Source organism: Amphibalanus amphitrite, unplaced genomic scaffold (genome assembly GCF_019059575.1).
Source record: "Amphibalanus amphitrite isolate SeventyFive unplaced genomic scaffold, NRLGWU_Aamphi_draft 000208F_arrow, whole genome shotgun sequence".
NCBI lineage: Eukaryota > Metazoa > Arthropoda > Thecostraca > Balanomorpha > Balanidae > Amphibalanus > Amphibalanus amphitrite.
The window spans coordinates 183,225-194,352 of record NW_024881703.1 but is presented as its reverse complement, the minus strand read 5'-3'; the positions used below and the strand labels follow the sequence as shown (position 1 = coordinate 194,352).

The following is an 11,128-nucleotide window of genomic DNA, read 5'->3' as shown; positions in this document are numbered from 1 at the left end:
ATTTTTCTAGTATTTATTCTATAAAAGCACAACGATCGGTACCTATATTAGTCGCATATTAGTTCTAACCCCAAACAATTCTACATCTACCTATTACTCCACATTTCGCAACTACAACGACGCAAAGTACAAGGACCATCTAAAGTCGCAAAGTGTCAGACCGTCGACCTCAAACCACTACTCTCAACTCTGCACCTAAGTAACAGAAGAAATTCCGCCGTAAGCCCAAGCATTCATATCTGTTGAAAATCATAACTCATAGCCATATTCATAGATCGATTGCATGAATCAGTCGCCACCTTAAAACATTACATTCCTTTCCAAACGTATTTACCTGTTCTATAATTGACTTCGACTTCGCAATTAATTCCTAAAGCAATATTACCAATGATTTCGCAATGCAACTTTTAGTGAGTACAGCATGAATCTACACCCTTAATTTCACAAACTTCCCAACCTCAAATCTTAATCGCACCTGACTACCGCCGATAATAAATCAACGAACCAGCTTGACCAAACACAAAGACATATTCATTATCCAATGCTGACATGCATCATGTCATCAATCTCAACGTTCGTGACAATGAGCTGCTTATTCAAATTTTAGCATCTCGCTCCCGGCCTAATCGTGAACTCCAACTGACAATAACGTACCTATTTACTGGCGGCTCTGACATGACCTTCCCAATTCAGATCCTAATATGCTACTAGGGTGTCTGGACCAATAAGTTCAAAGTAATTTAAGTTTTCCAATTCCAATTGAGAGTGCATTTTATGGCAACCGAAAATGTTTGGCAGTCGTCACGGCACGGCAGGCTGGGCAAGGGGGGGGGGTCAAGGATTGGGATTGAGCAGACTTTTCAACAACACTCACATTCTGGAGTTTCCCTGTGCTTCCGCTTCTCAGTGTGGTCACAAGCGTCGGCGGTTGTCCTCCGGCTCTGGTCGGTCGAACTGAAGAGGCTTCTCGCGGGTGACCCCGGACTGACGGCGGCTTCCAGATGTCGTCTCCGGCTCCGGCTGCAGACTGTGACTCTCGGCTGCTCAACTGTGATTCCCTCTCTGGTTGGGTGGTGCACCCTTTTATAGTTGGGGGGGAGGGGTGACTGCCACGCCCTTGCGACGTCATCTTCCTCTGCCTTCTTCTGGTGGTTGGGGCCGTAAGATGGCGCCCTCTGTCCTGTTTAGTCACCTTGCTCCTCCGTGCCTGCAATTTTTGGCCGTCGAATCGTCTTCGTGTTGAGTGCTTTATCATTTTGGTAGTTGCTGACATAAACCAATCCCCGAAAGGTTGGTGATTTTCGAGTTTTAATTTTGATTCTTCAATTTCATTTTATTCAAACTTTTGTTTCCTTCCGTTTCGTCTGCCGGCAACGCCCCTTGTGACGTCACTCTTGCTCTGCCCACTGACGTCATCTTGGTTTGGAGGGTCCGTAGAACAGCGCCTTCTGTCCGCGGTGGGGACGTCCTGAACTACGTTTGTTTCGGACAACAGCGCTTTCTGTCCGCAGTGGAGACGTCCTGAACTACGTCTGCTTCGGAGGCTGTTTGCTAAGTCTAGCGGATTCCTTTGCAGTGAGACGCACTGTTGTGCTACCATGGCTACGTGAGACCCAATGTGCTACGTGCCTTAAGCCTGCGCGTGGTCTCACAGTGTGCCGACGTTTGCTTGTAGCTTCAGCTGCTTTGTAATGACTACCAATGACTCATCCTGATGTGACTGTCTTCAGAGGTGCTTGTCTTAATTGGAGTTTAATGGCGGCCCATTCTGTGCGGACAGTGAGAAATGATTGGGGAGGGTGGACCTGGGGACGGGTGGGAGGAGGGAGGGAATAATGACAAGGGAGGGAAGCGTGCGGCAGCGCTCTGCTCAGCTGCGCGTCACCGGGCCGGCCGTGCCGAAAAGATACTACGTTAGATGTTCAAGATGTAGCGTGCTACATCTTCAGTCCAAACAACCCTAGTTGCGTCCTCGCAACTCCTACAAAAAAGTCACATCCCTTACTCATCTAAATCTACACAATCATGTTAAGTTCCGCAACGCCTACAAAATGACATCGTATACCTAGTACAGTACACACACGCACCTGTTGTTCCTCGTCCCCACCTCAGTTTGTCGTTCACCAGATCCAGGTCACGGGCACCAACCACTTTGGTTAGCCCGATGTCGTCGGTCGCCGTCCGGTAAGCGGCTTCTCAGGAGGGTGAAGACCTCTATAGCAGCCCAGGTGGGCGGCCTCCACAGCAGTTCGGGTGGCGGCCTTCACGGCAGCCCGGGTGGCAGCCTGCCATGGCAGCCTGGGTGGGGCTGCCTCCACGGCAGCCAGGGTGGGAAGATTCCACAGCAGCCCGGACGGCGGGCTCCATGGCAGCCCGGGTGGGCAGCTTGCACGGCGGCCCGTGTGGGCAGCCTACGTGGCAGCCCAGGTGGATGACCTCCGTGGCAGCTCAGCTGGGCGACCTCCATGGCAGCCCAGGTAGGTGACCTTCGTGTCAGACCCGGTGACAGCCTCCGTGGTAGCTCAGGTAGGCGACTTCCGCGGCAGCTCAGGTGAGTGACCCCCGAGGCAGCACGCGATGGCAATGCATCCCCCGTGGCAGCACAGGTGACCTCCGTGGCAGCTCAGGTATGCGACTTCCGCGGCAGCTCAAGTGGGTGGCCTCCATGGCAGCCCGGGTAGATGACCTTCGTGGCAGACCCGGTGACCACTCCGTGGTAGATCAGGTGAGTGACTTCCGCGGCAGATCAGGTGAGTGACCCCCCGAGGCAGCACGCGGGACCAATGCTTCCTCCGTGGCAGCTCAGGTAGGCGACTTCCGCGGCCGCTCAGGTGAGTGACCTCCGAGGCAGCTCAGGTGGGTGACCTCCGAGGCAGCACGGGAGGACAATGTATCCTCCGTGGCAGTCGGGTTGGGTGACCTTCGTGGCAGCCAGGTGGGCAGCTCCGGTGGGCGACCTTTCGGCGGACCAGGTGACAACCTTTGCAGCAGCCCAGGTGGGTGATCTCTGCGGCAGCCCATCTGAACAGATCGTTTGGCAGTTGCTCTGATAGCATCCTGGTACCATCTCCTTGGTCAACAAGTTGATCATTGCCTTGGCTGTTTGGTGAAGACGACCGTGTTTGATTTTGATCGAGTAAAACCCGAGCATTCCTCCTGTTCTTCTTCCTCTTCTGTTTCTAATATTGCCTGTGCTCTTATCATCATTACTCTAGACAGTTTGAGCTCTCCTTTGCAATACAGCAGCTGACCTTGACTTGTACTTGTTGTACAGCCGAACGTAGAAGAATTGATATGCTGATGCAAACAATTTTCAAGTTTCGTGTTCTGCCTGACTTCTATATTAGTCTGATCCTTCGTTTCATGAGACAGCTTCATTTACCTAACTTATCTTCAACAACTTCTTCTATGTCCTTTTCAGTATTCGTAAGACCGCTTCCTCTCATCAGCCACCATCATAAGCTTCATCTTCACACAGTTTTCTTTAGCTCATCCTTTACCTTCACGTCGACCCCTGCAGCACGTTCATTTCCACTGCTGTTAGTATTTCGAACACCTGCTCAATTCTTCAACTTTCCTGTCATCAGCCACCATCATAAGCTTCATCATCTTCACACAGCTTTCTTTAGCTCATCCTCTTTCTTCACGTCGACCCCTGCAGCACGCTCATTTCCACTGCTGCCAGTATTTCGAACACCTGCTCTATTCTTCAACTTCTTCCTCTTCTCCATACGGTTGACTTTCAATTCATCAACTTCGGGTTCGGCGGCTTGTGCCAGTCTACCAGCTTCACAATTTGAGAATTATCAAAGCCCCACGTTATGGGCGCCATTTGTAGCGAGGGGATTTAAAGAAAAGAAGAAAGAAGGGATAAAAAAAGCTGCGCCCACTTAATTCGTATTAGCGTTGCTAGTTTTAACTGCCCTCGAGAATCATTAGCTTGACTGCCCAACCTGAGTTCTGCTTAACTCCTATCGGCCTTATCCTAAGATTTATCCTTCATCATTCTTACGCTCATCCACACAAAGCATTTGCTCTCCATTCACTCACCCCAATCGATTTAGCAGCCCCCGAAATTCCCTCCGATAGTGTTAGGTGTCTGGCTGACGACGATCTCCCCGGCGAGATAAATGTCTCTTTCCGAAATCCATATGCATGCTCCGCTAACCGGCGACAAAGATACTTATCGCAGGGCCGTCCAGAATAATTGCACAAATATCCACCCTACTACTTTATGGGATCCACACACGTCCGATAGACCTATGGTACACATATACACGATTTACATCCGACTTATCTCTCTATCCGGGAGAGATTACCTATGCCCTCTTCCGGTCCGCGTGTAACACCTCCGTTCACGACCCAGGGACCACCGTTCATATCCTGGAACTCTCCTCAGGAACTTTCCTTAAACCCTGGGATTTACTTTCAAGGCCTTACGTGTCCTGGAGTACATCGTTACCTCCCCTGAGGCTGTCCAGTACCGATTAAGGTACCCTTACAAAATAAGTATGAGGACTTATTCGGGACACTACGGCTCGCCTTATCCGCACTTTTGGGTGACTCACCCCTGACCCTCGGCTTCTTGCCTTTGGCATAACTTACTCTCCACTGCACACTGTGCCAATCCTCCCCTTCCCCCTGCCGTAGAAACCTCTCACTGCCTCGTTACCCAGTATTACCTAAGCGGGAAATCTAACAGTAGCCGGTACCACTGGCGGAAAACGTGCATATGCCCTGCGTACGTGACGGTGTGTCCCTCTTATTATTCCGGTCTGGACGTGTGTGTAGAGAAGTGCATCTGTGTCTCATACGGTCATGCTGGTAAACGTTACGCCATAGGAGACGGGCAAACAAGCCGTCTGTGCCTCACAATGCCCTGTGCCAATATTGGTGGAGTAATTATTGGCGCTAACTCGCAAGAACACAAATAACAGAAACGCATTATTTATCCAAACCAAATCGTAATCTCAAGTCATAAATTCTGCTGCACACGTGAATCCAATCATCAGTTCTCGTATACAATCCTAGTAGACCTTGAACCGCTCTTGATTTAATCAGATGATCTAGAACCAATTAGTACGCACCGATCTGTCGCCTGGTTGTGATCCACCGTATCATATTAAATTACTGAATGCTCAAACGGAAATGACTCCTTGAAACTCGTTCGATAGCTTTTGATGGGCTCCTAGTTACCTATACAAATTATCTTTGTAGAGTGCCAGAATATTGTCATAGGGATCCCTAGCCTTTCATAGAAAATCTAATTTAAATCATCCCATCAACAGTAAACAATGCACATCAAACCAACTGCAGTCCTAGATATCATATAGCATGTCATATTTAAAATTATGCATTAACTGTTTACGTTCGTATCCCGTGGCAACTTTCCACAACTAACCATGTTCCTATACGCTGACCTTCACCTACCGCACGCGCCCCAATTACGGCTAACCCACTGCCCTATACTGTGGCCGCTGCTCCACTCCCGACGCTGCTCTCATGTGCCATCTAGCGGCGCACGGTCCCGCGTCGCGAACGACGATTACCACGGCTGCCGGCCGGCGCCGCGTCGACAGTCGACAGTTGTCAAGGCCGCGCCGCGATGGGCGCGTCATCACTCGCGGTGCAGTACTGGTGTGTGCGGTCTATTCGGGCCGGGTAGATTCAACGAATGTGTCAGTGAGTGTGAATCTGGTAAAATATCGCTGCAATATCTCCCTGTTCGACATCTCACCAGCTTCATTCCACGTAAGTTTTTTTTTTCTAGCTCCGTATCCCCCTCGATCTTTCCCAAAAGATATGATTTTTCTAGTATTTATTCTATAAAAGCACAACGATCGGTACCTATATTAGTCGCATATTAGTTCTAACCCCAAACAATTCTACATCTACCTATTACTCCACATTTCGCAACTACAACGACGCAAAGTACAAGGACCATCTAAAGTCGCAAAGTGTCAGACCGTCGACCTCAAACCACTACTCTCAATTCTGCACCTAAGTAACAGAAGAAATTCCGCCGTAAGCCCAAGCATTCATATCTGTTGAAAATCATAACTCATAGCCATATTCATAGATCGATTGCATGAATCAGTCGCCACCTTAAAACATTACATTCCTTTCCAAACGTATTTACCTGTTCTATAATTGACTTCGACTTCGCAATTAATTCCTAAAGCAATATTACCAATGATTTCGCAATGCAACTTTTAGTGAGTACAGCATGAATCTACACCCTTAATTTCACAAACTTCCCAACCTCAAATCTTAATCGCACCTGACTACCGCCGATAATAAATCAACGAACCAGCTTGACCAAACACAAAGACATATTCATTATCCAATGCTGACATGCATCATGTCATCAATCTCAACGTTCGTGACAATGAGCTGCTTATTCAAATTTTAGCATCTCGCTCCCGGCCTAATCGTGAACTCCAACTGACAATAACGTACCTATTTACTGGCGGCTCTGACATGACCTTCCCAATTCAGATCCTAATATGCTACTAGGGTGTCTGGACCAATAAGTTCAAAGTAATTTAAGTTTTCCAATTCCAATTGAGAGTGCATTTTATGGCAACCGAAAATGTTTGGCAGTCGTCACGGCACGGCAGGCTGGGCAAGGGGGGGGGGTCAAGGATTGGGATTGAGCAGACTTTTCAACAACACTCACATTCTGGAGTTTCCCTGTGCTTCCGCTTCTCAGTGTGGTCACAAGCGTCGGCGGTTGTCCTCCGGCTCTGGTCGGTCGAACTGAAGAGGCTTCTCGCGGGTGACCCCGGACTGACGGCGGCTTCCAGATGTCGTCTCCGGCTCCGGCTGCAGACTGTGACTCTCGGCTGCTCAACTGTGATTCCCTCTCTGGTTGGGTGGTGCACCCTTTTATAGTTGGGGGGGGAGGGGTGACTGCCACGCCCTTGCGACGTCATCTTCCTCTGCCTTCTTCTGGTGGTTGGGGCCGTAAGATGGCGCCCTCTGTCCTGTTTAGTCACCTTGCTCCTCCGTGCCTGCAATTTTTGGCCGTCGAATCGTCTTCGTGTTGAGTGCTTTATCATTTTGGTAGTTGCTGACATAAACCAATCCCCGAAAGGTTGGTGATTTTCGAGTTTTAATTTTGATTCTTCAATTTCATTTTATTCAAACTTTTGTTTCCTTCCGTTTCGTCTGCCGGCAACGCCCCTTGTGACGTCACTCTTGCTCCGCCCACTGACGTCATCTTGGTTTGGAGGGTCCGTAGAACAGCGCCTTCTGTCCGCGGTGGGGACGTCCTGAACTACGTTTGTTTCGGACAACAGCGCTTTCTGTCCGCAGTGGAGACGTCCTGAACTACGTCTGCTTCGGAGGCTGTTTGCTAAGTCTAGCGGATTCCTTTGCAGTGAGACGCACTGTTGTGCTACCATGGCTACGTGAGACCCAATGTGCTACGTGCCTTAAGCCTGCGCGTGGTCTCACAGTGTGCCGACGTTTGCTTGTAGCTTCAGCTGCTTTGTAATGACTACCAATGACTCATCCTGATGTGACTGTCTTCAGAGGTGCTTGTCTTAATTGGAGTTTAATGGCGGCCCATTCTGTGCGGACAGTGAGAAATGATTGGGGAGGGTGGACCTGGGGACGGGTGGGAGGAGGGAGGGAATAATGACAAGGGAGGGAAGCGTGCGGCAGCGCTCTGCTCAGCTGCGCGTCACCGGGCCGGCCGTGCCGAAAAGATACTACGTTAGATGTTCAAGATGTAGCGTGCTACAGGCCCACCAGGTGACCATGGGCCCCTCTGGTAACCAGGCCTTAAGGGGCCCTCAGATGACCTTGAAGGGCTCTCAGATGGCCTTAAAGGGCCCTCAGATGGCCTCAAGTAACCAGGGACCCCATCAATAACCAGGGCCCCTCAGTAAACAGGGGCCACTCAGGTAACTGTAGGAGTCCCGCAGATAACCAGGGTCGGCAAGGTTTCTCAGGTCTGTTTTTGACAAGGCTCGCACTCAGGTGCGAGCCCTTTGCCATCAGCAGAGGGCCCTTTCAAGCCTTTTGAGGGCCGTTTAACGTCTTTGGAGTTCCCATTGAGGCCTTCTAAGGGCCCTTTGAGCAGTCGGGGGGTCTTTGAGGCCTTTTGAGGGCCTCTTGACGTCAGCTGAGGACTGTTGGACGCCAGCTGAGGACCGTTTTTGGGCCTTCTGATGGCCATTAGACGCCAATGGATGACCCTCTGACACCAACTGGGGCCCTCTGACACCAGCTAAGGGCCCTTTAAGTTTGACGCTAGCTCAGGGCCCTCTGACATCAGCTGGGGGGCCCTCTGACGCTAGCTCAAGACCCTTTGACGCTCTTTAAGGCCTTCTGAGAGCCCCTTGAGGCTTTCTAAGGGCCCCTTGAGGCTTTCTAAGGGCCCCTTGAGGCTTTCTGAGGGCCGCTTGACGCCAACTGAGGACCGCTGGACTCCAGTTGAGGACCGTTTGAGGCCTTCTGAAGGCCATTTGGCGCCAGCTGAGGGCCATCTGGCACCAGCTGGCGATTGACGTTAGCTGAGGGCCCTTTGAGGCCATCTGAGGGCCCTTTAAGGCCATCTGAGAGCCCTTTGAGGTCATCTGAGAGCCCCTTAAGGCCATCTGGGGCCCTTCGAGGCCATCTGAGGGCCCTTTGACACCATCTAAGGGCCCTTTGACACCAGATGAGGGCCCTATGACGCTAACTGAGGGCCCTTTGAGGTCATCTGAGGGCCCTTCGAGGCCATCTGAGGGCCTTTTGAGACCATCTGAGGGCCATTTAAGGCAATTTGAGGGCCCTTTGTACTCGGTCTTCGGTGGTCTAAGGATTAGCTTCGGCCGCCTCAAATGGGCCCTTATTCCTTCGAGCTGGGCCACCCAACTCGAATGGGGGGGGGGGGGGCGCCCTTGGCTATGTCGCAAGAGCATTGACAGTGAAAGGATAAATAGCAATCAGTGGCCACCATTGAAGAAGTGAAAATGACAACGAAACCCGGTGTTCCCAGGCGGTCACCCATCCAAGTACTAACCGGGCCCGGTGCTCCTTGACTTCAGTGATCGGACGGGAACTGGTATTTTCAGCATGGTATGGTCGTTGCCGACGAGAGCCGTCCATCTTCAACTCCTTTATCTGTAACATAAAAGATGACGTCACAACTCTGGCACTGATAAGCCTCAAACACCACAGTCATTGCCTTTGGCCAAGCAGATGGCTTGAGTGATGGCGCTGCTCAGTCTCATTGCTTATGTGACCACCAAAAACACTGCCAAGTACCGATAGGTTACAACAAGCAAATGGCTCGCAAGCAATATATGTAAGGGACGATGACACCAAACACATGAGTGAGAAGGGCAGTTGAAAATCGGCACAACTGAGAAATGACTCCCGTCAAATCTCGAGACAAAAGCGGCACTTACACCCACGCCGGCCGGGGGGGGGGGGGTGCCGCCCCCATAGTTTTTTTTCGCGATAGCTTCGAACGCCACGGCGATACAGAGATGAAGCTTGGCATACCTGAATTTCGATTCAAGCCGGATCTTTTGACACCAACCGCAATTTTCAGGTCATGTCAGGTCACCGACCTATGGCGGACCACTGGCGGATCCAGGGCTTCAGCGCGGGGTGGGGCATTCCAGGTCACGGAGCCAAACCCACATAGGTTACCCCCAAATCCTGTTTTCTCATCGGATTTAGGCCACTTATTTTTCGTCATAGTCCTGACACGAATTTTTTTTTTCTTGAAAAAAAAAACAGAAATGGTAGGACAACTGACCCCCATTTGTAGATCCAGGAGGAGGAGGCTTTTGGGACAAATACCCGGGCAGCGCCAGAAATCGACGAAAATTGGTGGGGCCGTTGGGGCCCTCAGAATGACTGGTGTATAGAGCCAACCCAGGGCCGCCGGTGTGGAACCTGGCGTGGGACCATCAAAGGTATCGGTATGGGTTCCCCAGAGGCAGTGGTGTGGGGCCCTCGGAGGCACTGGTGCAGGAACCACAAAGGATCCGGTGTGGGCCCTCTAAGGTGCTGGTGTGAGGCCCTCACATGGACGCCGTTGTGGTGCCTCAGACACTGGTGTGGCGCTAAGCCCATACCATTCACAGATGGCTGTGTGTGGGGCCCTTGGAGTTGTTGGTGCGAAATGCGAATGCTTAATAACCCAGTAGGACCTCTCAGAGACCGACAAAGGGCCCTCAGAGGCCGGTAACGGGCCGTATGATGCCAAAAATGGGCCTTCACAGGCGGCAAGTGAAGGCCGGCAGTATCTCGGCAGTATCTTCAGGAGCCCTGTGGAGTTCTTAGAGATCGGCATGGTACTCTCAGACGCCGGTGGGGCCGAGTCACCGATGTAGGACCTACAGAGTTACCGGTGGCTGGCTGCCAGAGGCACTGGTATCGGGCCCAGAGGCGCCGGTGTGGGACCCTCAGAGTCGCCGATGTGGGGCTTCAGGAGACACTGGTGTCTCAGAGGTGGCGGTGTAGGGCCCTCAGACGTGTCTGTGTGGTGCCCTCACAGTCGCCGGTGAAGACTTTCAAAGGCATCGTTGTGGGAGTCCTCACTCCTCAGAGACACATGCATGGGGGCAAGGGGTCTTCAAGAGACCATCAAGGGTCAGCAGAGGCCTTCAGGAGCCCTGTGGGATCCTGGAGACTGGCGTGGTATTCTCAGGCGTCACTGGGAGCCCTCAGAGTCACCAGTGCGGGGCCCACAGAGTTGCAGGTAGGTAGCCGTCAGATGTGCCTGCTTAAGACCTTCAGAGGCGCCAGTGTGGGGTCCTCAGAGCCGCCGCCGATGTAGGGCCTTAAGAAATATTGGTGTTAGTCACTCAGATTGGCGGTGTTGGGCCCTCAAAGGCGCCGGTGTGTGACCCTCACAGGCGCCGTTATGGGCCCTCAGAGACACTGGTGTGGAGCCGTTCCATGCGGGTATGGGCCAGGACCCTAATTAGAGCTGACGCTTAATAGGTCAGCAAGGTCACTCAGAGGCCAGCACAGGGCTCTCAGAGGCCGGAGTGGGGCCCTTATGGAGATGTGTGATATGTGGGAACTCAGGAGCCCGTGACTACGTGAGGTGCTCTCACTAGTCCTGCGGGTCTTATCTCTGTCGAAATAAGGCACGCTTGGACCCTGAGCGGCCCATTGG

At 51.8% G+C, this 11,128-nt stretch overlaps 1 non-coding gene across 1 annotated transcript; it reads right to left on the bottom strand.

Moving 5' to 3' along the window:
- Positions 1-8,964: 8,964 nt before the first annotated feature.
- Positions 8,965-9,083, bottom strand: LOC122385106. Its single transcript, XR_006257159.1, has one exon. It is a non-coding gene; the product is annotated as a 5S ribosomal RNA (ribosomal RNA).
- Between the last annotated feature and the right edge of the window lie 2,045 nt (positions 9,084-11,128).